We start from the raw sequence: 22,937 nt of genomic DNA on the forward strand, positions 1-22,937 counted from the left end.
TGAACACTGGTTTTCTGAGCCATCTCACCACTATCTGTTTACTGGTTAACTGCCCAAAAAGCAAGGACTTAAAAATTGGATCAACTAGTTAATCAAAAAATAGTTGAACAAGTGACATGGCAAGACCACATTTTTGTGAGGAAAGAATGGGTTGCAGAGTGCTCTTTCTACATGATCCTGAATCATTTAGGTTTGGGCTCCTCTGGAATGTTCCACTATTTTTTATGTTATGTATCCTTGACAACCCCTCACCCCCCTTCTCACTCCTCTGATATATGGTTTTTGCTTTTTAAAAAGCCCCTCAGCTTGCTGGTCTTTTGTCAAACTCTACTCCTGTGAGAGTGAGCTGTTTGACTGTTGGTTGCCAACTCTTCTCCCTAATAAACCTCTGCTGATTGCATCCAGGTATGGTATCATGTGAGTTTGTGGGTGGCCGTTACTTCTCAAGACTGGTTTTAGGGTCTCCCAAGTTTGGGGGTCTTCATTCCTAACAATAATCTCTGTTATTCATGTTTTATTTCTCAAAATATAATCCAAGTTACTAACCACAAAAGAACAAATGGCTGTGATAGTGTTGACCATACAACCTACATTCTGTATCAGTTGACATAAAGTAAAAACAAACAAACAAACAAAAAAACCAAACGTGATTGGGAGAAAAATGTAGCTGTAACTTGGCACAGGACTTTGTGGTTTTGACTTTTGGAAGCTATATAACTTTCTGGTTCAGGGTGGGGCTGAGGCTGGGGTATTGCAGCTGAGCTTCTGAGTGTAATTTTGTGGCCCTTATTTATCAGTAATGACTTGATTACAATAAATTCTTATCATGTGCCTTGTCCTGTGGTTGAGTTTTGTTGGATCTCAGTGGACCTCATGACATAAAGGCTTTAGCACAGTATGTAACCACTGTCCAGTATGAATAGTTTCATAATGATGAAGACAAAGAGGTCGGCAAATGCTTCATTATACTAAACATGTCCATTAGGACTCTGTGGGTGTGTCCTGAGTCACAGAAGGTGTGTTTAAGACTCAAGGGTGTGTCCTGAGACACAGGGGGATGGGTGTAAAACTCAGTGGGCATGTCCTGAGTCACAGGGTGCATGTTTAGCACTCAGGAGGTGAGTCCAGAGTCACAGGGGGCAAGCTTAAGACTCAGGGGCATGTCCTGAGTCACAGAGGCCATGTTTAAAATTGAGGGGGCGTGTCCTGAATCACAGTGGGTATGTTTAAAACTCAGGGGGTGTGTCCTGAGATACAGGGGTTGTGATTAAAATTCATGGGGCATGGCCTGATTCACAGGATATACTTCACAGGATATACTTCACCATTCCTAACCACCATTGTGAGGAAATACTGGGACAAAAAAGACCAAAAGCCAGCAAGGCAATCTCCAAACTCTGCATCTTCATTTCTGATGTCAAAGTGTTCTTCAGATCTCCAACTCCTTCCTGCTTTGTTCACTGCAACACAATTCTTTCTCTTTGGCTGGTTTTATTCCCTAAAACAGTTTTCTGGAGCAGGTACCCCACAGCTCTGGAATTTCAAAGTATTAGGGTTTCAAAGGTAACTTTAATACTACAGCTTCTTGTTCCAGTATCTGGGATCTACACATGATCTGAATCACAGTGGGGCAAGCTTAAGAATCAGGGGGGCATGTCCAGAGTCACAGAGGGTTTGCTTAAGACTCAGGGGGGCATGTTCAGAGTCACAGGAAGCCTGTTTAAAACTGTGTCCAGTGTAACAGGGGGTGTGTTTATGACTCTGGGGGTGAGTCTTGAGTCACTGGAGGCATGTCCTGAGTCACAGGGAACATGTTTAAGACTCTTGGGGCATGTTTAAGCCTCAGGAGGTATGTCCTGTGTCACAGGAGGCATGCTTAGACTCTACCATGTATTCTTCCATGATAATGAAGACTATAGAATTGTGCAAAGGCTTGACCGTATTAAATACACTCACAGGGTTTTTGTCTTAGTGTTTCCATTACTATAAAGAGAAATCATGAACAAGGCAACTCCTATAAAAGCAACAGTTTTATTGGGACTGGCTTATGGTTTCAGAGATTTAGTCCTTTTTCATCATAGCAGGAAGCAAGGCAGGCATGCAAGAAAACATGATGCTGGTGAAGAAGCTGAGAGTTCTGCATCTTGATCCAAAGGCAGCCAGGAGACTGTCTGCAGGGAGCTAGTAGGAGGGCCCATTCTGCACTGGGTGGAACTTCAAAGCCTTCAGTGTTGCACTTCCTCCAAGACCACATCTCATTATAACTTTCTCCCACTTTCTGAGACAAGCATATTTATACTACCATATTTCCCTACCTGGCCCCCATATGGTTGTGCATACACATGAGTGTATGGAGACCATATTTAAAAATAGCATAATACAAAATATGTGAGGTTCAAATTAAAAAGTCATCATCATCTACAGAAGTCTCAGAAATGTTAAAAGTCCAAAGTTCAAAGTCTCTTCTGAGGCCATTCCAATCATGTAACTATAATCCACTATACTTTAAAAAATTAGCACAAAATATCCATCTAATTTTACAGGATATAGATCACCATTACTAATCAACATTGTGAGGAAATACTGGGACAAAAGAAGATCAAAAGCCAGCAAGGCAATCTCCAAACTCTGCATCTTCATGTCTGATGACAAAGTGTTCTTCAGATCTCCAACTCCTTCCTGCTTTGTTTACTGCAGCACAATTCTTTCTTTTTTGGCTGGTTTTATTCCCTAGAACTGTTTTCTGGAGCAAGTACCCCACAGCTCTGGAATCTCAAAGTATTAGGGTTTCAAAGGTAACTTCAATACTACAGCTTTTTGTTCCAGTATCTGGGATCTACACATGATCCTCTGTGCTTCTCAAAAGAGATCGGGTCACTTCACCAGCTCTTCCCTCTATAGCACTCTAGGTTCTGGTTGACTCCACTTTACTGCTGATGCTGTTCTTTCTGCCCATCCCATGGGACTGACATCTTCAATATATTGGGTTCTTCTGGGACAAGTAGTCTTCAGTGCATTCCTCTCATATGCTCCCTTGATGGTGCCAAGTCTCAGCTGTTCTGCATGAAACATTCATGCCATAAAACCAGTGCCACCTGGGCAAGTCTTACCCAGGACTAAGCCAAGCTGCACCACAAGGTACAACCTTGGCTACCTCTGGAATACAACTTCTTTCTCCTCTCAGAAAAAAAAAACTTACCAGAAGTTGTCACCTCAGTGGTACTGATTTCTTCTTCATCACCACTAATATTCTAACTACAGCCATCTAGCATCACCTGTCTCAGTCATCCCTTCTGTTCTTTCCTCTAAAAGCAGAGTCACATAGACAAAGTTGCTGAGTTCCTCTGCTTGCTGGGGCCCAAACATGGCCCCTTCTATTACATCATCACCAGCTTTCTATTTTTTTAACAACTTCACTGCCTAAGTTCAGCTGTCCTTAAATTTGCTCTGTAGATGAATCTTGAACTCAGATGTGCATACCTCTGTCTAATGAATGCTGGGTAGTACTTGTGTAACACTTTGCCCATACCTAAACTTTTCCTTATTTAAAACATGTTCTGTACCAGGAAGACTTGAATCAGAGATCTGCTTGACATTTATCTGGGATTTAAGGAATATACCTCCATGCCTGCCCTTAAGTATTTTATTTTAGATCTAAAAATGATAACCAAGAATAGTAATCACAATCCATCACTTGCCAACTTCACACATACTGGTAACTCTTGTGTCCACATGAAAACAATAAGTAGGTAATAATAATGCCTAACACGATACAGTTCTCCTTCATAAAACTTCACATCCATAAGTTTAGGTGGATGGAATCTTGCCCTAATGTCACAGTCCCTTTAATTCCATTTAATATCATTGATCACAGAATTTAGCTTCATTCAACATCCTGGTTAGATTTTCTCTTTTGACCTAACATTTTATATTTTTTTCTTTCTAAGATTACTATGCTTACTCAAATCATCATGAGAATAAACATAGGTCAAAGGATTTGCTGGCTTCACTGAGACTTCCTTTGTCAATGCAATGAACATCAACGTCTTTACCTTATCTTCAAGGACACTCTACAGACAAGGGCAAAAGGCAGCAACATTCTTCTGCAAAACATCCTAAAAACTATATACAAAGTTCAAATCACCTTCAGTACATATGTGTTTCATATTCCTACTAGGACTGCCCAGTAAGTTCCACTTAATGTATATACAGATCCAAAGTCTAAAAATCCACATTGCTCCATAAATCAAAACAAAACAAAACAAAACAAAAAAACACGGTCAGGCCTATCATAGCAATACTTAAGTCTGGGGTACTAACTTCTGTCTTAGACAGAATTTCCATTGCTAAAAAGAGACATTGTAACCAAGGCAACTGTGTTAAAGGCAAATATTCAATTGGGCCTGGCTTACACTTTCAAATGTTTAGTCCATTGCCATCATAGCAGGAATGTCAGCATGCAGTCAGCCATGATGCTGGAGAAGGAGCTGAGAGTTCTGCATCCTCATGTGAAGGCATTCAGAAAGAGACTGTCTTCTGGCCAAGCAGTAGGAGGGTCTGTTTTCTACTGGCCTGAGTCCAAAGACCACCACCATAGTAATTCCTTCAAAAAGGTAACATCTCCCACAAGGCACATCTCTTAATATTCCCACTTCTTAGGGTCAAACAAACTTAAGTCAACATAGTTTATTTCTACTATAAATTGTTTCATACTTTTAAAAATGATTAGGACATGCAGAGGATTTGACATGTTGATTACTTTCAGATGGTTTCTCTCTCATATGTGTTCATTTCTGTATTCAGCAACCACTGTGGCATGTAAACAATTTCCCAACTTTAGAACAATTAAAAGGTTTCTGCTCAATTTGTGTTCTTTTATGTCTTTGGAGACGAAATAGATATGCACACCTTTACCACATTCATTACATCTGTAAGGTTTCTCTGAAGCGTGTGTTCCTTCAAGTGTTTGGAGAGTACAGTGACATGCAAAGGCTTTATCACACTGACTACATTCATAAGGTTTCACTCTGCACATTTTCTTTTGTGTATTCAGAGATGACTGTGTCCTGGAAAGGCTTAACCTCATTCATGACATTCAGTTTCTCTCCAGTATGTGTTCTATTATGATATTGGAGACCACTCTGAGATGAAAAGGCTTTACTACATTGATTACATTCATAAGGTTTCTCTCCCGTATGTGTTCTTTTATGGATTTGGAGATGACTTTGTTGTGTAAAGCATTTACCACATTGATTACATTCATAAGGTTTCTCTCCAGTATGTATTCTTTTATGAGACTGTAGATGGCTGGTCCTTGCAAAGGCTTTACCACATTGATTACATTCATAAGGTTTCTCTCCAGTATGTGTTCTTTTATGATATCGGAGACTCCCGTGACATGAAAAGGCTTTACCACATTGATTACATTCATAAGGTTTCTCTCCAGTATGTGTTCTTTTATGACATTGGAGACCACTGTGACATGAAAAGGCTTTACCACATTGATTACATTCATAAGGTTTCTCTCCAGTATGTGTTCTTTTATGTCTTTGGAGAGTACTGTAACGTGTAAAGGCTTTACCACAGTGATTACATTTATAAGGTTTCTCTCCAATATGTGTTCTTTTATGATATTGGAGAGTGCTGGGACATGAAAAAGCTTTACCACATTGATGACATTCATTAGGTTTCTCTCCAGTATGTGGTTTTTTATGAGATCGGAGACCACTGTGACATGAAAAGGCTTTACCACATTGGTTACATTCATAAGGTTTATCTCCAGTATGACTTCTTTCATGCCTGCAACAGTAATGGGCACATGTGAAAGCTTTACCACACTCATTAGCCTGGTAAATCATTTTACCAATATGAATAAATTTTACAGTTGGTCTATTAATAAAGAACACTTAGATCTTAAGGTTTTATCACTTTGATGTTCACAGTTTCTATATTTCTATATGAGGTACTTCACATGTCTGAAGATATCAGGGTATTAAAAACACTGATTATTTTCTTAGTTTTTCCTGTAATGTGAATCACACAACAGCAGCACTTCTAGTACCCATAGAGATTTGCTGCAGTGTGACTTGGGGATGTCCCCAGTAATGTCAGAAAACCAATTAATTGAAACTGTCTATCATATTCAGAAAGTCTACCAAAGGCAGAATACTACATATCTTCTCATTTTTCTGGAGTAGAAAGAGGTATGTTGCTTCTTTCAATATCTCTATGCTCACAAGGTTTTATCCATTCTGATACTTGATATACTTGTTAAAAGAAGAACAAGTGAAAGGTTTCCGTATTGAATTCACACCATTTGACATTTTGTTCGTTGTAGCCATGTGTTATATGGATTAAGGTTTCTCCATGACTTTCTTCACTCTCCCTAACTGACCACTCAATAAACCTAGAAATGTCACTACAGGAATATGAGCATCACCAAATTTACTATGGACTATTTGGTTATTGGATGGCTTTGGATATATATTTATCACTATTCAATGTGCAACATCTAAATATTATGAGACTATTCAGATTGGTAGTTCCACAGCAAAGCTCTAATGGTGCTACAAATCAATTAAAGGTATCTCTTAAGGCATTGTTTCCATGTCTTCTTTCTTAGAGCAATGCCTTACAAACATGCATCAGATAACTGACATTGAGGAACATGGCTGTGTGAGAATATCATAATCATAGCTATACTTAAAGGACTGATTTTTTTACACACTTGCTTTTCTTCAGAGCTTCCAGAACACATTAAAATTTCCTCAGAGGCATATTTGTATCAGCTTGCACATAAAAACTACCTTTCACGCCTTCTAGAACTTTGATGTTGTTCTTCAATATGATGATCTTCCCAACTGTAACCTAAAACACAGTACCAGAAAATGAATGATACAGTATTGGAAATTAGGTAAAATTCAAGTTACTGTGAATTTTGACAGCAATGAACCTGATTTATTCAGCTCAATCTTTATTGTTCTCAATTGAAATAACAGAGGCTCATCAATAACCAAGAATCACTAGATCCATTATTTTGAAAAGCAAAACAAAATTGACAGTATTACCTATAGCAATGAGGTTCCGGTAGGTCTCCAGCATCACATCTTTGTAGAGATTCTTCTGGGAAGAATCCAGTAAATTCCACTCTTCTGCAGTGAAGTTCACATGCACATCGTCATAAGTCACTGCATCCTAAAATATCAAACACATGTGTACAACACAAAACATGATCGTGACATCATTGTAAATAAACGGATACTTTCTAGACAATGTACTAATTTAATTCTTGTGCTTCCTCCACTTATTTCCTGAAACAGAACTTACAATCTAAGCATTCTGTAATTTTAGAAGGAAATTGAATTATAGGTTTTCACCTGTGTTGCTTCTGATCCTTTTGAATAGGATATAGCCTTGCAACACAAATGGCAACTGAGAGGGATATGTAGGGGGAAACAGATCAACTGTACTGAGCACACATCTGAAAAGCTGTATGAACAATTACTAACTACAAAAATGATGGGCATGCTGCGAGTATTTGCTCATGTCTTTAATCACAGAGGTACAGGCAGGTGTATGTCATTGAGGTGGATTCTGACGTGGTCTATGCAATGTGTTGCAGGACAGCAAAAGTTACATGTTAAGACCATCACTTCCGTGTAAAAATCAACCAAGGAAATAAAAATGATAGATACAACTCACAGTTCTTTATTGAGGTTCCTACAAAGAATTATATGTTCACTGCAGTTCTGTATTCATCTTCCAAAAACATGAGGTGAACCAGTTTAAACAGCAACATTAATTAAAGTTTACTAGAAGGGAATGCATGTTTAAACAGTTGAAAATGGATAGATGAAAATATTAGTAATGTATATTGCTGATCAGACGTAAGGAACATAGAGCATAAAAAATAGCTCAGGATTGGAAAGCTCTTGCTGGTCTTCCACATAATGGTGGTCAATTTCTAGTATTTACATGTGGATCAACAACTACCCATTACTTCAAGATCAAGTGGGCTGAGGACATCTTTTGACAACACTAAAGATGAGGCACACATGATATTCATATCCATCTACACAGGCATAATACTCTTGTTTATTCAAAAATTTCAAAACAAACACAAGGGTAAGGCAGAACGACATACACCTGGAATCCAATGAGTCTGAAGCCTCAGGCAGTATTGATATCATGAACATATGCCATTCATGGAAATAAAATATGATATAATATCTTTTGCCAAATTTTAAAATGAATGATGTGGATGAAGATGTACACAGAAGCATGTGCTTATTTTACAAAAACATGTCAGGTGGCTTCTGTGGTTTCTATATCTACTATCAGCACAAAAAGTCTTCACAGATAAATTTTGTCTTGAAAACAATAAACAAAAGATATAAAGTTAAAAGTATAAAACCACCAGGCTTGCAAAATAGCTTAGCATTGCATAGGAAATGTTTATACTGTATCTTACGTGATTTAGGGACTGAGACCAGATGGAGAATGTATGGGAGCATGAGAAGAAAGCTGAAGGATCAGTTTCAACCACAACACAGTAGACACACAGAACAAAATATGTCCTGTCTAAAAAGAAATACAGGGGTAAAGCTGGAGCAGAGAGTGAGGGAATGGCCAATGAAAACTTGCCCATCTGGAGACTCTCCTTATGAACAAGCCCCAATCCATGACATTATTAGGGATACTCTGTGATGCTCCCACACAGGAGCCTTGCATAATTGTCCATTAAGAGGCTCCACCCAGCAGCTGACTTGAAACAGATGCAGAGAACCACAGTCAAACATTGAATGATCCTTGGGGACTGTTATGGAAGAATTGGGAAAAAGATTGGTGACCCTGAAGAGGATAGAAACTCCACAGAAAGACCAACAGACTCAACTAACCTGTACCCTTGGTGACACTCACAGACTGATTCACAAACAAAATAACACAACCAGTCTAAACTAAGGCCCCTGGAACATATGTAGCAGATGTGTAGCTCAGTCTTCATGATGGTCCCCCAACAACTGTATCAGGGGCTGTCCTTAAAGCTGCTGTCTATCTGGGGAATCTTCTCCCTGAACTGGGCTGCCATGTCTGGCTTCAATGGAAAGGGTGCATTTAACCCAGCAGAGAGTTGATGTACTGCGGTCTGGAGATACCCAGGGGCCCACACCTTCTCAAAGGAGAAACAGAGGATATTGGAGGAAGGGACTCTGTGTGGGTAGGGGACCTAGAGTAGGGACTTCACAAAGTCCATAGCCATTTTATTTATAACAGCTTGAAACTGGAAAAAAAACCCAGATGTCACTCAACCAAAATACGGATATAGAAAATGTGGTTCATTTACAAAAGGAAAAACTATTCAGCTATAAAATACAAGGACATCATGAATTTTGAAGGCAAATGGATACAGCTAGAAACTATTAACCTCAGTGAGGTAACCCAGACCTAAAAGCACATGCACTAACAAGTGAATAATAATCATAAAAAAGGGAAACCCACACTACACTTCAGAGACCCAAAGAAGCTACACATGAATGAAGGCCCAAATGGGCACCATTGAATCTCACTCAGAAGGGGGAATAAAACTGTCATAGGAGGCAGATGGAAGAGAGAGAACTGTATGGGAGAGCAGATAAAAATGGGAATCAGGGTGAATCAGCAACAGGTGTGGTAAGAGACATGAGAGGGCCAGAGGGGGAAAGTGAATCAAAGCCTGCAGCTGGATGGGGGGAAGGTGTACATTTAGGATGTGCCAGAGACCATGAATAGGTACCAAGGAGTCTAAGGTTGATCTTAGCTAAGATGCATAGCAGTTAGATATGGATGCTGAAGAGGTCCCATCTTGCAGACAGGACCCTTAATGTAGAGTTAAAGACACCAACCAGTCCAAAAATCTTTCTACCCAAAATTTGTCCTGTCCACAAGAATACAATCTACAACATAGATTCTCTACAGCAGCAAAATAAAGTTGTTGTTGTTCTAGCTTGCTACTCTGCTGGTGGGATTGAATCATCTGAGCAACAGCATCTCAGGTAATAAGTGGCTGTTGTACATGGTTCTGTCAGATCACAGTCCATCATTTTGGGAGCTTATTAGAAACTGAAGGCAAAAGGCATGGACAAACACTGTCTCCTGGCTTGCTCTCTTGCTTGCTCACTGTCTCCTGCTCAGCCTGCTCTCTCATCCAGCCCAGGACCACTTGCTTAGGGATATTGCCACCCTCAGTGGAAGAGCCTTCCTAATCAATCATCAACACTATCTCTCACAGACATAGCAACCAGCCATTCTGATGAGGGCACGCCCTACATTGAGGCTTTTTCAGATGACTGTAGCTCTGAAATGCGGAGAACTTAAGACAACTATGACACAGACACAATAATAGATGATAAAGTTGTAACAACCAAAACCAATGAGCTAACCATATCAATTACAGAAGCTCCTGCCACCAGAAGAGGGAGTTGGAGTTGTGTCTGATCAAGGACAAAATAGTGAGGGCACCTGGCTCAGAGCAGGGAAGGATACACTGGAATGGGGAGCTCAGAGGCTCTGCTGACCTGGGGTGAGGTGTCTTTAACACTGCGTTCCCAGGCCAGTGCTACCAAAGATGTGGCTAAAACAGCTGGAAGGTGGATAGAGAAGCAGATTATCTCGAAGTCCTGGAAATGGCCTCCCCCCATAATAGGATCTCTGGTCCAAGGAAGATATGCTAACTCTGTTGGAATGAAGAACAACCTTCCATCTAATGACAACTCCAAAACTACAGAATCACATATGGACTGGACAAAGATTAGTACAGTGTGGGGGTGGGGAGGGGAATGAGGTTTTGTCCTTTCCACCCTGTAAAACAGGGGAGGGAGAATATGATTGTGTCCTGGATGCAATGGGTCTTAGTTTTGTTGGTAAGAAGGATTTAACTCAAGGTGAGGGACAAGTAACTAAATCAATTGGGATGAAAACAATCCCATTTTCTCTTTCAGTCACAGAATAATAAAGGGCCACACATAACAGACAGCCACAAGGGGGTGGTAAAGGCTACCCAGTAGATTCCTCCACTTGAACAGAGGAGAAAATGAAGACAGGATGGCAGCCGTGAGCCCTGTAACAGGGTTCCAAGTCTACTCTAACCTTCCCAGAAATTAAGACCAGAGAAACACCATCCACTATACCAGGCTCTGGAACATCTTTGAAGCACTTTGGGGCTGAGACTCTCCAGCTTATCTACTGTAGCAGGGTTCTATGTTCAATTTAGTCATCTCCCTCCACAGATACTCAAGAAAATCCTGAAAACCAAGGCACACAGTCACAAATCTGGCAGACAAGCCACTGGCACAAAAACAATAGTGGATCTTTTTTTTTTTTTTTTTTGGTTTTTTGAGACAGGGTTTCTCTGTGTAGCCCTGGCTGTCCTGGAACTCACTCTATAGACCAGACTGGCCTTGAACTCAGAAATCCCCCTGCCTCTGCCTCCCAAGTGCTGGGATTAAAGGCATGCTCCACCACCGCCCAGCAACAATGGTGAATCTTAAAAACACTAAAGGTCTTTCAAATCTTTAGTTGGGAGTCCTGATGGTCTAGGATCAATGCATAAGATGTTATGTCCAAGTCACAGAGACCCCAAAGACCAACAAGTAGCCTGTTGTAATGCAAACAGATGGAGGTCTTCATTATGAGCTATGTAATAAGAACTCTCACCAGTCAGCCTCACATGAGATCAAAACTGAGAGTCTAGAGGAGCTGAGTATTTACTGTAGTTACAGCAAGATTAAGACATTAACACACAGGTCAGCAACTTAATATTTTAAAAACTACATGTCTGGCATAATCTGCAGGAACCAATCAAGGGGGTAAAACCATCTGACAACCATGATGGGTAGACTAACTTTGTCTCTGTAAGGTATATTAATTATCTATATGTAGCTTAACCCTGCAGTTGTACCTTGACTGGCTGTTGACAAGGAGGGCTTGTCATAGGATGTTTGCTCAAGTGGACTTTGTGAACTCTCAGAAACAGAATTGTTTGGGGTTTACAAACTCATCTTTGTGCCTGAGGTCCTGATTATTGAAAGACGCTCCTGTTCAACCACAAGTCATGCATGACAGTAGAAAAGGTACCTTGTCCAAAGACCTGCCTCATTATCTGTTACTGCAGATCCTAATATCAGTTGCACTTACTCTGAGACAGAATACCAGTGGAAATTGCCTCTCCCCCTGTGCATGCTTCTTATAGGTAAGATAGACAATCCCCACCTGCCCTTCCTTTTCTGCCTCATCCCTGTGTCTCAGCCCCACTTGGTCAGACAGTTTCTGTTCAACCACATGCTTTACCTGTCAAGACACAAAGTAAGCTTTCTATAAATCTACCACACTGTCTGTTATCCCAGATGCAATGATCACAGTTTCCCCTAGCACTGTACTAAACACCAGAGGCAGCTTTACCTCTGTCCTGACTATGTCTGCCTGTGGATGCTAAGATCATCTCTTCCTGCCCAACTCTTCTCTTCGCTCCCAACATTAGCAAGCATTCCCTCTTGAGCATACCCACCAAACATGTCAGTAAAGGAGGCAACACTCAGGCAACTTTCTCTGTAAATCCAGACATCAAACAGCAACCCAGGAACAAAACTCCCACCCAAACAAGACAAATCCAGAAATCAGTACTGAGATAATAATTACTTCAAACCCAGAGACCTATCTACCAACATAGGAATATAATAAATAACAGCCAGAAAAAAATAAGTCACCAAAAGTGCCGATCTATCCTATCACAGCAGGTCCTGAGAAATTAAAACATGCAACAGATATGGTACAAAAGAGGTTGTTTGGGGGCAGGGAGATGAGTGAGAATCTTGGGAAAGGAATGAGTCACAGATGAGGACCTGCAGACAGACAGACAGGGAGCAGAAAGAGAGCCCTGAGAGTAAACAAAGAGAATAGAGAGAAGGCATGAACTGAGACAGGGAACACAGAGAGTTGTGTAGCTGTTGGTCCATGTATATAAAGCACACCTGACAACAGCAGCAGGTGATGGAGGCAGGGAATGACTTAAGCAGTTGCTAAGTTCCTGAGAGGAGAGCATTGATATTGCCTGTGCACTGACAACTACAGAGACAAGGTTCACCCACCTTGATCCTTGGAAGAGAGAGTCTCAGATATTAAGGATAAATAGGACAAAATGAATACATTGGGTAAAAAATGTGGATACTAAAAGTTTCCTAACCCTAAACAACTAGGAATTTTTCAACATATGAGATAGGAAAACTACAGATGATTGGAATAGAAGAAGAAGTAGAATATCAGCCCAAAGATCTAGAAAATATTTTCAAAGAAATCATAATGGAAATTTTCCTAAACCAAAGAACATGCATGTTAATGTACAAGAAGCATCCAAAACACCCAAGAGATTGGAGGGGAAAAAGTCCCTTTACCTAATAATAATCAAACACTAAACATAAAAAATAAAGCAACATAAAGAACTGCAACGGAAGAAACTAACAAAAACTAAACGAAAGAAAAACAAGTAATGTATGAAAGCAGATTTGTTAGATTTATGCCTGTCTTCTTAAAAACAGGTTTTGTTTGTTTGTTTGCTTTCGAGACACGGTTTCTCTGTGTAGCCCTGGCTGTCCTGGAAGTCACTCTGTAGACCAGGCTGGCCTCGAAACCAGAAATCCACCTTCCTCTGCCTCCCAAATGCTGGGATTAAAGGTGTGTTTCATCACTGCCCAGCTATACCTGTCTTCTTAATGTATTCTATAAAAGACAAAAGGATTTGGACACATGTGCTGCAGAGTCAGAGAAACCACCCGTGTTTCTACAGGAAAGCAACTGGTCCAAATGTTTTGGGCAGATTCAGAATCAGCCATGACAGTGATGTTACTCACAGGTCACCTCCTGATCTAACACCGGAGGGGCATCACCAGGGACCTCACAGGTGGTCACATCTGGCTGATGCTTCCCATGCAGCCCCAGAATGGACCCAGGGCCCCAGCTCCCACTGCTCATCTACCTGCCCCTACCCATTGTGGGCAGTGATCCTGTGCTCACCATGACTTGATTTCAGAGCTTCCCTGAGGTCTCCACACAGCACCCGACAGTAGAATTCAGAGCAGGGTACAGACGACCATTCAAGCCTGCACAGGCACAGCGAACTTGCAAAATGGCACCCGGAAGAACCTGCCTCCTTGTCTGATTGGCAGGTCTGCCTGGGAGCCTTGATTGGCCAGTGAGTCTTACCACTCCTCAAAGTTAAAGTGTGCTTTCACACCAGGGTCAGACCTTTTCCAGATCTCAGGAAGGGTTTGCACTCCATTAGCTTTTGTTTCTGTCTTCAAAGAGGAATCTCACCCCACCCAGCCCTGGGGGAGAACCCAGCATTCCAGCTCTGGCTGATCAGCTGCCTGCTCCTTCCCTCTGAGAGCAATGATCCTGCACCTACCAGGACCTGACACCAGACCTTACCTAAGCTTTCCTCAGAGCATTTGCCTTCTTCTTCCTGTAATCAAGGTGAACAGCTTCCATAGCCCAGTACTCAAGGTGCAGTAGAGGTATCATTCTGACCCACAAGTGGAAGGATGCCCTGGTTCTTTCTTTCTTTCTTTTTTTGAGACAGTGTTTCTCTGTGTATTCCTGGCTGTCCTGGAACTCACTCTGTAGACTAGGCTTGCCTCGAACTAAGAAATCCGCCTGCCTCTGCCTCCCAAGTGCTGGGATTAAAGGTGTGCACCACCACTGCCCAGCTGCCCTAGTTATTTCTTAGCATTGTCTAAACTCCACCCAAGTTACTTGGCAACAGAAAGGTATGCTTCTCCCCATGGTTACCTGGCAACAGCCTGGTAGGCCTGACCCACTATAAAACTGGCTGCTTTCTCTTCCTTTCTCTTTTGATATGTTGCCCATTTGGTCTCTCTTTCTCTTGCCCACTTGAGCTCTTCCCTTCCCCCCTCTCTCTCCACAGGCTCATGCCCGGCCTCTACTTCTCTACTTTCTGCCTCTCTCTGCTTTTCTGTGCCTCTACTACCCTCTTAACTCTCCTCCCCATGCCCTGAATAAAGTATATACTATACTATACTGCCTTCTGGTGGGTTGCTCCTGGGGAAGAGCTGTCTCAGCATGAGGCATGGTCCCTGGGGGTGGAGCAGAGAAATACCTCAAGAGGAGGCAGGAGCCTGCTGAGACATCCGAATCCTCCACACTTCCCCACACACTCATAGATCATATTCCATCTCTCTTTAGAGAGAGATAACTATGGGGAGGAGCATATCTGGCTGTCACCAGGTAACTGTGAGGTAGAGTTTTAGACAGAATGCTAAAACCATTATTATTAAAGTGGGGTTTTAGAAATCAAGCTTCATGCTAGGCTCAGGGAACCTATATCTCGGGTTCACCAGATGATAGGTATCAATCAACCCTGGAGAAAATCTAGAATCATAAGGGAAACACAGTTGAGCACTACTGTCAGCCAGCACATCTTCATCTGTGGCAATGTGAAGAAAAACCAGAGTTGGATTAGTACAGGTTCTCTAGATAAACATAGCTCAAATCATAGAGAGAATGAATCTTTGTATAGAGAAAGGTTATGTAATAAATTGTCCCAATAAAGGCTTTTGGACAAGGTAAATTAGAAAAATCAAGGACTGCTTGACTTCATGTTGCAGGATATTACAGCTGATATTCAGTGAATACCAGAATTTTGAAGAACTAAGTACTTACTAATACCAGTTTCAAAATGCAAATAAACTAACAAATCATCTTTGTTTTGTAAAAAGAAGTAGGGCCAATACAAAAAAAAAAACAAAAAACAAAAACAAAAACACTGCCCTGTTCAATGTCCTCTATATATGTAGGTTGTCAAAAGAATCTGTAGCCCAGATCAAAGGTTTATCTGAACATCTCAAAAGAGCAAGATTAATAAAGGGTTTCTCACTTCAAAAGTTGTAATTAAGAGATATGCCCCACAGCAAGCAGGATATCAGTTAGGGTTAGGGGATTAGACATTTATGGTTAGGATTAGTGTAAGTGTTTTTAGTATTCAGTTTAGGAGGTTAGGAAATTAAGAGGTGAGGGTTAGGATAGGGTTAGGCTCAGGGTTAAGGTTAAGGTGGCCACCATTATTCTTGATGGTCCTACTGAGTCAATATTATCCCTATTACACAAAGAAGAAATATCAGGCCTACAAGGTATTCATTTTATATCTAAATGGTTTGTTTTATTCTTATTCTGATAGCTTCTCTCTTACTTAGAGAAAGGTTTCTCAAAAGAACCTAAAAGTTTTTCAGGCCATTTGCCTCCAAAACTAGCATACTAACAAAGGAAGCAAAGACTTTGATATTCACAGAACCCCACAGATAACCAAAGATTAATATTCTGAGAGTCACAGAGCTTGCAGCCAGCAAAGAACATTTATGTTACCCTATCCTGTGTTTCACCATCAGTTATTTCTGCAGTTAATTTTCCTCTGAGATAAAATGTGCTTCAGTACTCTTCTGCTCTAGACATGTCTGGTTTAATTTCTCACCAACTTAAAAATATACTTACTAAAGATTTCTCAGTGAAGTTTTCACTTTAAAATGAAAATTCTGAAACAGAAATCCCAGACAAGCAATAGACACAAAGTCATGGCTTATAAATTTTGACTTTTTATTAATTACATGTAGAATATACACATGAGACTTGGTTTGTTATTCACATGATGTACTTAATAGCAAATGAATCACAAGTAAATTAAACTTGTTTACTTGATCCTAGTTCATTTTGTTCCTAATGAAAATAAACTTAAAAATTGATTTGAAAGGACAAAAATATATTTAATTCTTATATCTACACAGGTAGAATAAATATAAACTGATAATATGGGTCTGAATCTTTCCTTGGAAGAGGTAACATGTTTTAAAGATTTTACTACTCCTAGACCACAAGATGTTATTAATATTAGATATTCTCCTCACTCAAATAAGACTAACACATCTATGTTTTAACTATGATATATACATATTTTAAATTGTATGCAGCCATAAACATGTTAATAATTTAAAAGACATTTATATCTAGTAAAACCTCTTTAAATCAGATAAATATACAAAGATAGACAGATCCAGCACAGGGCTTATCTTATCTTCTAAATTAAACCACAGCCATTTTCATACCTTTAGCTTTGTTGAATTAAAATAATCACAGCAGGTCTTTTTAAATGTTACTGAACCTCTATCAAAAAAATTACCTGGCTGGCCAGAATTTGTACAACTTGGAAAAGTAATAATTATTTAGGTAATATAAAGTTGTCTCCAGATGTACTGAGTAAAGTATTTTTAATATGACTGATTGCAGGATGTCTACAGTCTCAGAAGAAACACTTTGTCAATTTTTTGTATGTAAAACCAATTATTTCACCATAATCCTAGGGTGAACTATGATAATTTTGAAATGAGGTGCCACTGAGAACTTAGAAAGAGGGGATATAAATTGCTTATTCCCCACCCCTGAATAAATATTCTCACAATAGATTGTGAATTTTTTGTTAACCCTATTGTATGTTATGGTATTAATATTTATAAAGTATTAGAATGATCTAAAGATGCAAATGGTTTCAATTAAAAAGTTATGTATAGAATACAATGGAAATTCCCCAAATGAGAAGAAAAGAAAGCATACACAGCCGTTGGAAGTTCTGAAGGAATAAATGAGGTATTTAAGGCACTTAGATCATAAAAAATTGGGGAAATACATATGGGATAAAGTATCTGTCTTCAGATCAACATTTATGACAAACTGGCTGTAATATAAGTTTTATCCTATCCTGTGTCCAGTCTACATTGAGGAGAGTCAGAATACAGGGATGATTCCCTCAGAGCTTCTATGGGAAGTCAGACTCAGCCCATGCAAGGATATTGAGTAATGTTCACTAAGAGAAAAATAGTACAAAGAAAAGCTTGAAGATACAGAGATTCCTCAGAAGATCAAGTGATAACCGAGACATGAAATTTCAACAGACCTTAACAGGTCAACAGAAGTTGATTTTGCTAAACAAACGTGAAATCTTAAGCAGGCATATGTAAAGTATGATCACTTTCAAAATGCAGTGTGTCCCTTTAGCAAGTGATGGGACAAGAGTCCTCAAAAATTATGTTTGATTTTGTGAAATGTGATTTAGAAAATAAATTCTCACTCTTGATTCTCTTTGTCATATATAAATGATTCTCAATATTCCAGATGAAAGAAAAGCCCTTTGCTTACTTCAGCATGCCAGGGTCTGCATACAGCTGAGGAAAATTGAACAACCTTATTAAATACTGAGGCCAAGTCTAAAAGCTATATTTACCAAATATAGAACACCATCTCACTATCAAAGAGAACTTCTCACTAATAGACTGTGTCCTTCACTACAGTAACCATGCCTACTCCCTGATTTAAATGTGATGTAGGAGCAGCATGTACCTGCTCTTCATGCAGGGTTCTGATGAAGAAAACAGCTGGCTCAAGTTATATCCTTTTGTGGAGGGTTATGGAATATTGTCCAACTCATAATAGATGCACATTTCTCCTTATAAAACATAGCCCATATTAATAATGATGCTAGGAGTATTTCCTCAAAATTTAATTCTTCATATATTACACTAGATTGTAATAGAAGAGAATCAGTGGTTGAATATAAACTTGTAATGGGTTGTCCAAAATTCCTCAATATTTTTTCACTGAAGTGCTGGCCTTATGTAGCTGCCTGCGGCCACGAATCAACTAAGTTCACCTGAAAGGGGGCTGGAAATGAAAAGGGAAGGAGGGTGAGAAGAGATGAAGCCAAGACAAAGTTCTGTGATCAAGGTTCTAAGCTTTAATGTTCAGCTCTCAATTTAAATGGGGGAGGCCCAACCTAAAACCCCTCCTGTTTCAGCTGAAGATGGGTGGGATAATCTATAATCCATTCCTGGTCATGGCCAGAGATATCTCAAGGCAAGTCCAGGAGCAGTTCTGCTTCTATGTTCTGTGAAGCTAAGGAGGGTAACTCCACCTAGATCCTATCACTTGGTCTGTTGTGGTAAACAAGGTCTCTCAGGCCTGCTCAAGGCTGGGGGAAGGGCACAGCCTTACAAGAAGGCCAAAAGTATCAGTCTTCTAACACCCAATACAAAGCATGACGTTGGTTTTTAGGTGGTACTCTTGCCTATTTTCTTCCTATAATAAGCTTAATGCTGCCCTAATTATGTTCTCAACTATATCCTAAATAGAAATTATGATGGTTCTAACAGTCTGGCTTTTGTGTATTGTGGATGTCACCCGACTCATATAACAGAATCCTTCCATGTGTGCTGCCTTCCATGACTGTCTTATTTGGAGAATCTTTGTCATCTATTTTGTTTTACTTTGTCCCCTTAGAAGGACTCTTCTCTGAGGCACCATAACTGCTGCTCTTTCTATATCACCCCTTCGGTCAGTTTAACAATCTAGAAGGATCCATTGTACAAACACCAAAAAGTACAGCTATCCTCTCAAAGGTGACTGCAGTGCCAGCCCACTCATATTCATCTTGTCCAGCATCACTAGTGATGGTTTCATGGAAAGCCAGGAGAATTTTTGAGAAAACTGATGAATGGGAAAGGCTAAACACAGGAATGTAAAACACATTGACATTTTTCCTACTGGGACACTAAGGGTGGTAGCTTTGGTGTGGGTCTTCTTTATTCTTGGGTGGTTGTTAGCTACCAAACAGTGAGGAAAAGGGAGCAGCCACAGCAATCTGGCTTGAGATGGCTGTGAGTATTATAAAATTAACTCCGGAGACCAGCACAGTGAGTCAGTTCTACTTTATTGTTCCAGAAATAAGATGTATGAGGGCTTTTAAGGATACAGGTGGAAAGGATTTATTGGTCATAATAGTATACATACTTATCATATGGGCAGGAAAGCCAGAATGGAACTTGTATGCTTGAGTTTAAGTAGCTCCACACAGGGACATTCTTTTGATAAGGGCAGCCACCTGTGTTCAGGGATATTGTCTAGAAAATTTGAGACAGAGTAATGGAATCCCTAAAAGAAAGAAAGAAAGAAAGAAAGAAAGAAAGAAAGAAAGAAAGAAAGAAAGAAAGAAAGATAAATGATAAATAAAAGAAAGAAATGGAAGACCTTCTGATAAAGGGAGCCCTGCATTTTGAGCTGAGTTCCACGGAGACTTGTGGCATGCGACCTTCACACAGATTTCCAAAACCTTGATTCCTGAAACTGTGGATCTTGGCTGTGAGAGAAACTGTACCAAATACTGGAAGCTGATTCAAAATACATACAGCCTAGGACCCTGTCCAGCTCTCCAGGTGGCTGTCCCGTAATTGGCTGTGTAAAAGTGTCTTCTAAAGGTCATTCTATTTTGCTATCAGTTCAGCACCTTCAGGGTAACAAGGAATATGGTATTAATACTAATTAATACCATTAGAATCCATGACAGTTGGCCCACTGTCTCACTTCTCTGCTGTGAAATGAGTTCCTTGGTCAGAAGCAATACTGTGTGGAGTGTGATTGTGGTGAATGAGGCACTCAGTATGTCCATGGATCGTGGATTTGGGAGAAGCAATGTGTGCATGAAAGTCAAAATCATAAGCAGAATATGTATCTATTCCAGGAAGAAGAAAGCTTTGTTCTTTGCCCAAGAGAAATGATCCAATGTGAGAGGACGACTCTACTGTTGTAGTGGTTCTATATATCTAGTCCTATATTGAAATTTACAACTTAATGTTAACGAGTCCTAGATTACAATTTCCCATTCCAAGTTAAATATTCCTATATTGAAATTTACAATTTCCTGTTAACTAGTCCTATATTGAAATTTACAATTCCATGTTAACTAATTTTAGAATGCAATTTTCAATTTAATGTTAACTAATCCTATAATGTTAACTAGTCCTAGATTGAAATTTCCAATTCCAAGTTGACTAACCCTATGTTGCAATTTACAATTCTTTGTTAACTAGTCTATATTGAAATTTACAATTTCATGTTAACTAGTACTACATTGCACTTTACAATTTAATGTTAACTAATCATATATTTAAATTTACAATTTAATGTTAACTAGTCCTAGATTGCAATTTCCAATTCCATGATAATTATTCCTAGAGTGCCATTTTCAATTCTATGTTAACTAGTCCTGTATTGAAATTTACAATTCCATGTTAACTAGTCCTAGATTGCAATTTTCAATTTTATTTTAACTAGTTCTATATTGAAAATTCCATTTATTATTAAGTAGTCCTATATTGAAATCTGCATTTTAACATTAACTACTCCTGTATTGAAATTTCCAATTTAATGTTAACTAGTCTTATATTGAATTTTTCAATTTAAAATTAAGTAGTTCTATATATAATTTCCAATTATTTTTAACAAGTCCTATATTGAAATTAACAATTTTATGTTAACTAATACTGTATCGAAATTTCTAATTGAATGTTAATTAGTCCAACATTGAAAATTCCAATTTAATATTAACTAGGCCTATAATAAAATTTACAATGTAATCTTAACTAGTCCTATATTGAAATATACAATTTAATCTTATCTAGTCCTATATTGAAATATCCAATTTAGTGTTAACTAGTACTATATTGAAATATAATATTCTTTAATATTTCCAATTTAATATTAACTAATCCTATATTGAAATTTACAATTTAATAATATGCAAGGCTATATTTAAATTTACAATTTAATATTAACTAGTTCTATATTGAAATTTACATTTTAATGTTAACTAGTCCTACACTAAAATTTCCAATTATTTTTTAACTCATTCTATGTTTAAATTTCCAATTATTTTTGTCTAGTCCTTTATTGAAATTTACAATTTAATATTAACTAGTCCTATATTGAAATTTCCTATCCAATATTAACTAGTCCTTTATTGAAATTTGCATTTTAGGGGCTGGAGAGGTGACTCAGTGGGTAAGAGCACTGACTGCTCTTCCAAAGGTCCTGAGTTCAATTCCCAGCAACCACATTGTGGCTCACTTTTTAATGTTGACTAGTCCTATATTGGAATTTCCAATTTAATATGAACTAGTCCTACATTGAAATTTACAACTTAATATTAACTAGTCCTATACTGAAATTTCCAATAATTTTAACTAGTCCTTTATTGAAATTTAAAGTTAATATTAACTAGTCATATGTTGAGATTTACAATACACTTGATTATGTAGAGACTTGATGCCCCAGAGAGGTGAGGTGGTGGTGGGTGGATGAGAGGAGTGTAAGTGGGGGTGATGGAGCACACTCTCAAAAGCAAAGGGGAGGGGGGATAAGATAAAGAACTCTGGGAGGGGGAACAGAGAGTTGGACAATATTTGGGTGGCAAATACAAATCAACTAAAAAGGAGAGAGAGAGTGAGGGGAGAGACAGAGAGAGACAGAAAAATAGAGAGAGAGAAAGAGAGAAAGAGAGGGAAAGAGAGAGATAGAGAGAAAGAGAGAGACAGAGAAAGAAATAGACAAAGAAAAAGAGAGACAGAGAGAGAAAAAGAGAGAAAGAGAAAGAGAAAGAGAAAGAGAGAAAAAGAAAGAACAAGAGAAAAAAGAAAAAAGAGAAAGAGAGAAAAAAGAGAGAGACAGAGAAAGAGAGAAATAGATAGAAAAAGAAAAAGAGAGACAGAGAGAGAGAAAGAAAGAAAGAGAAAGAGAAAAAAGAGAGAAAGAGAGAGACAGAGAGAGAGAGAGAGAGAGAGAGAGAGAGAGAGAGAGAGAGAGAGAGAGAGAGAGAGAGAGAGAGAGAAACACTGATGTACGGGGGGCTAACCTTATCAAGCAAGGCTTTCCATGAGGTCCTCATGTACAGAGTCCTACTCAAACCCAGGAACACACTTGGCAGATCCAATAACAGTCTGGAGCCTGGGCCTGAGGAGCTCATCCTGAGGCCCCAATGGATTGAGGATAAAATAGAGTCCTTTTGTAAAGCCAGGAAT

General features: G+C 39.1%; 1 pseudogene; it reads left to right on the forward strand.

Moving 5' to 3' along the window:
• LOC117695986 (pre-mRNA-splicing factor CWC22 homolog) overlaps nt 1-22,466 on the forward strand; it is an 81,511-nt pseudogene extending 59,045 nt beyond the window's left edge.
• The last annotated feature ends 471 nt before the right edge of the window (nt 22,467-22,937 follow it).

The sequence above is a fragment of the Arvicanthis niloticus genome (assembly GCF_011762505.2).
Source record: "Arvicanthis niloticus isolate mArvNil1 chromosome Y unlocalized genomic scaffold, mArvNil1.pat.X SUPER_Y_unloc_2, whole genome shotgun sequence".
NCBI lineage: Eukaryota > Metazoa > Chordata > Mammalia > Rodentia > Muridae > Arvicanthis > Arvicanthis niloticus.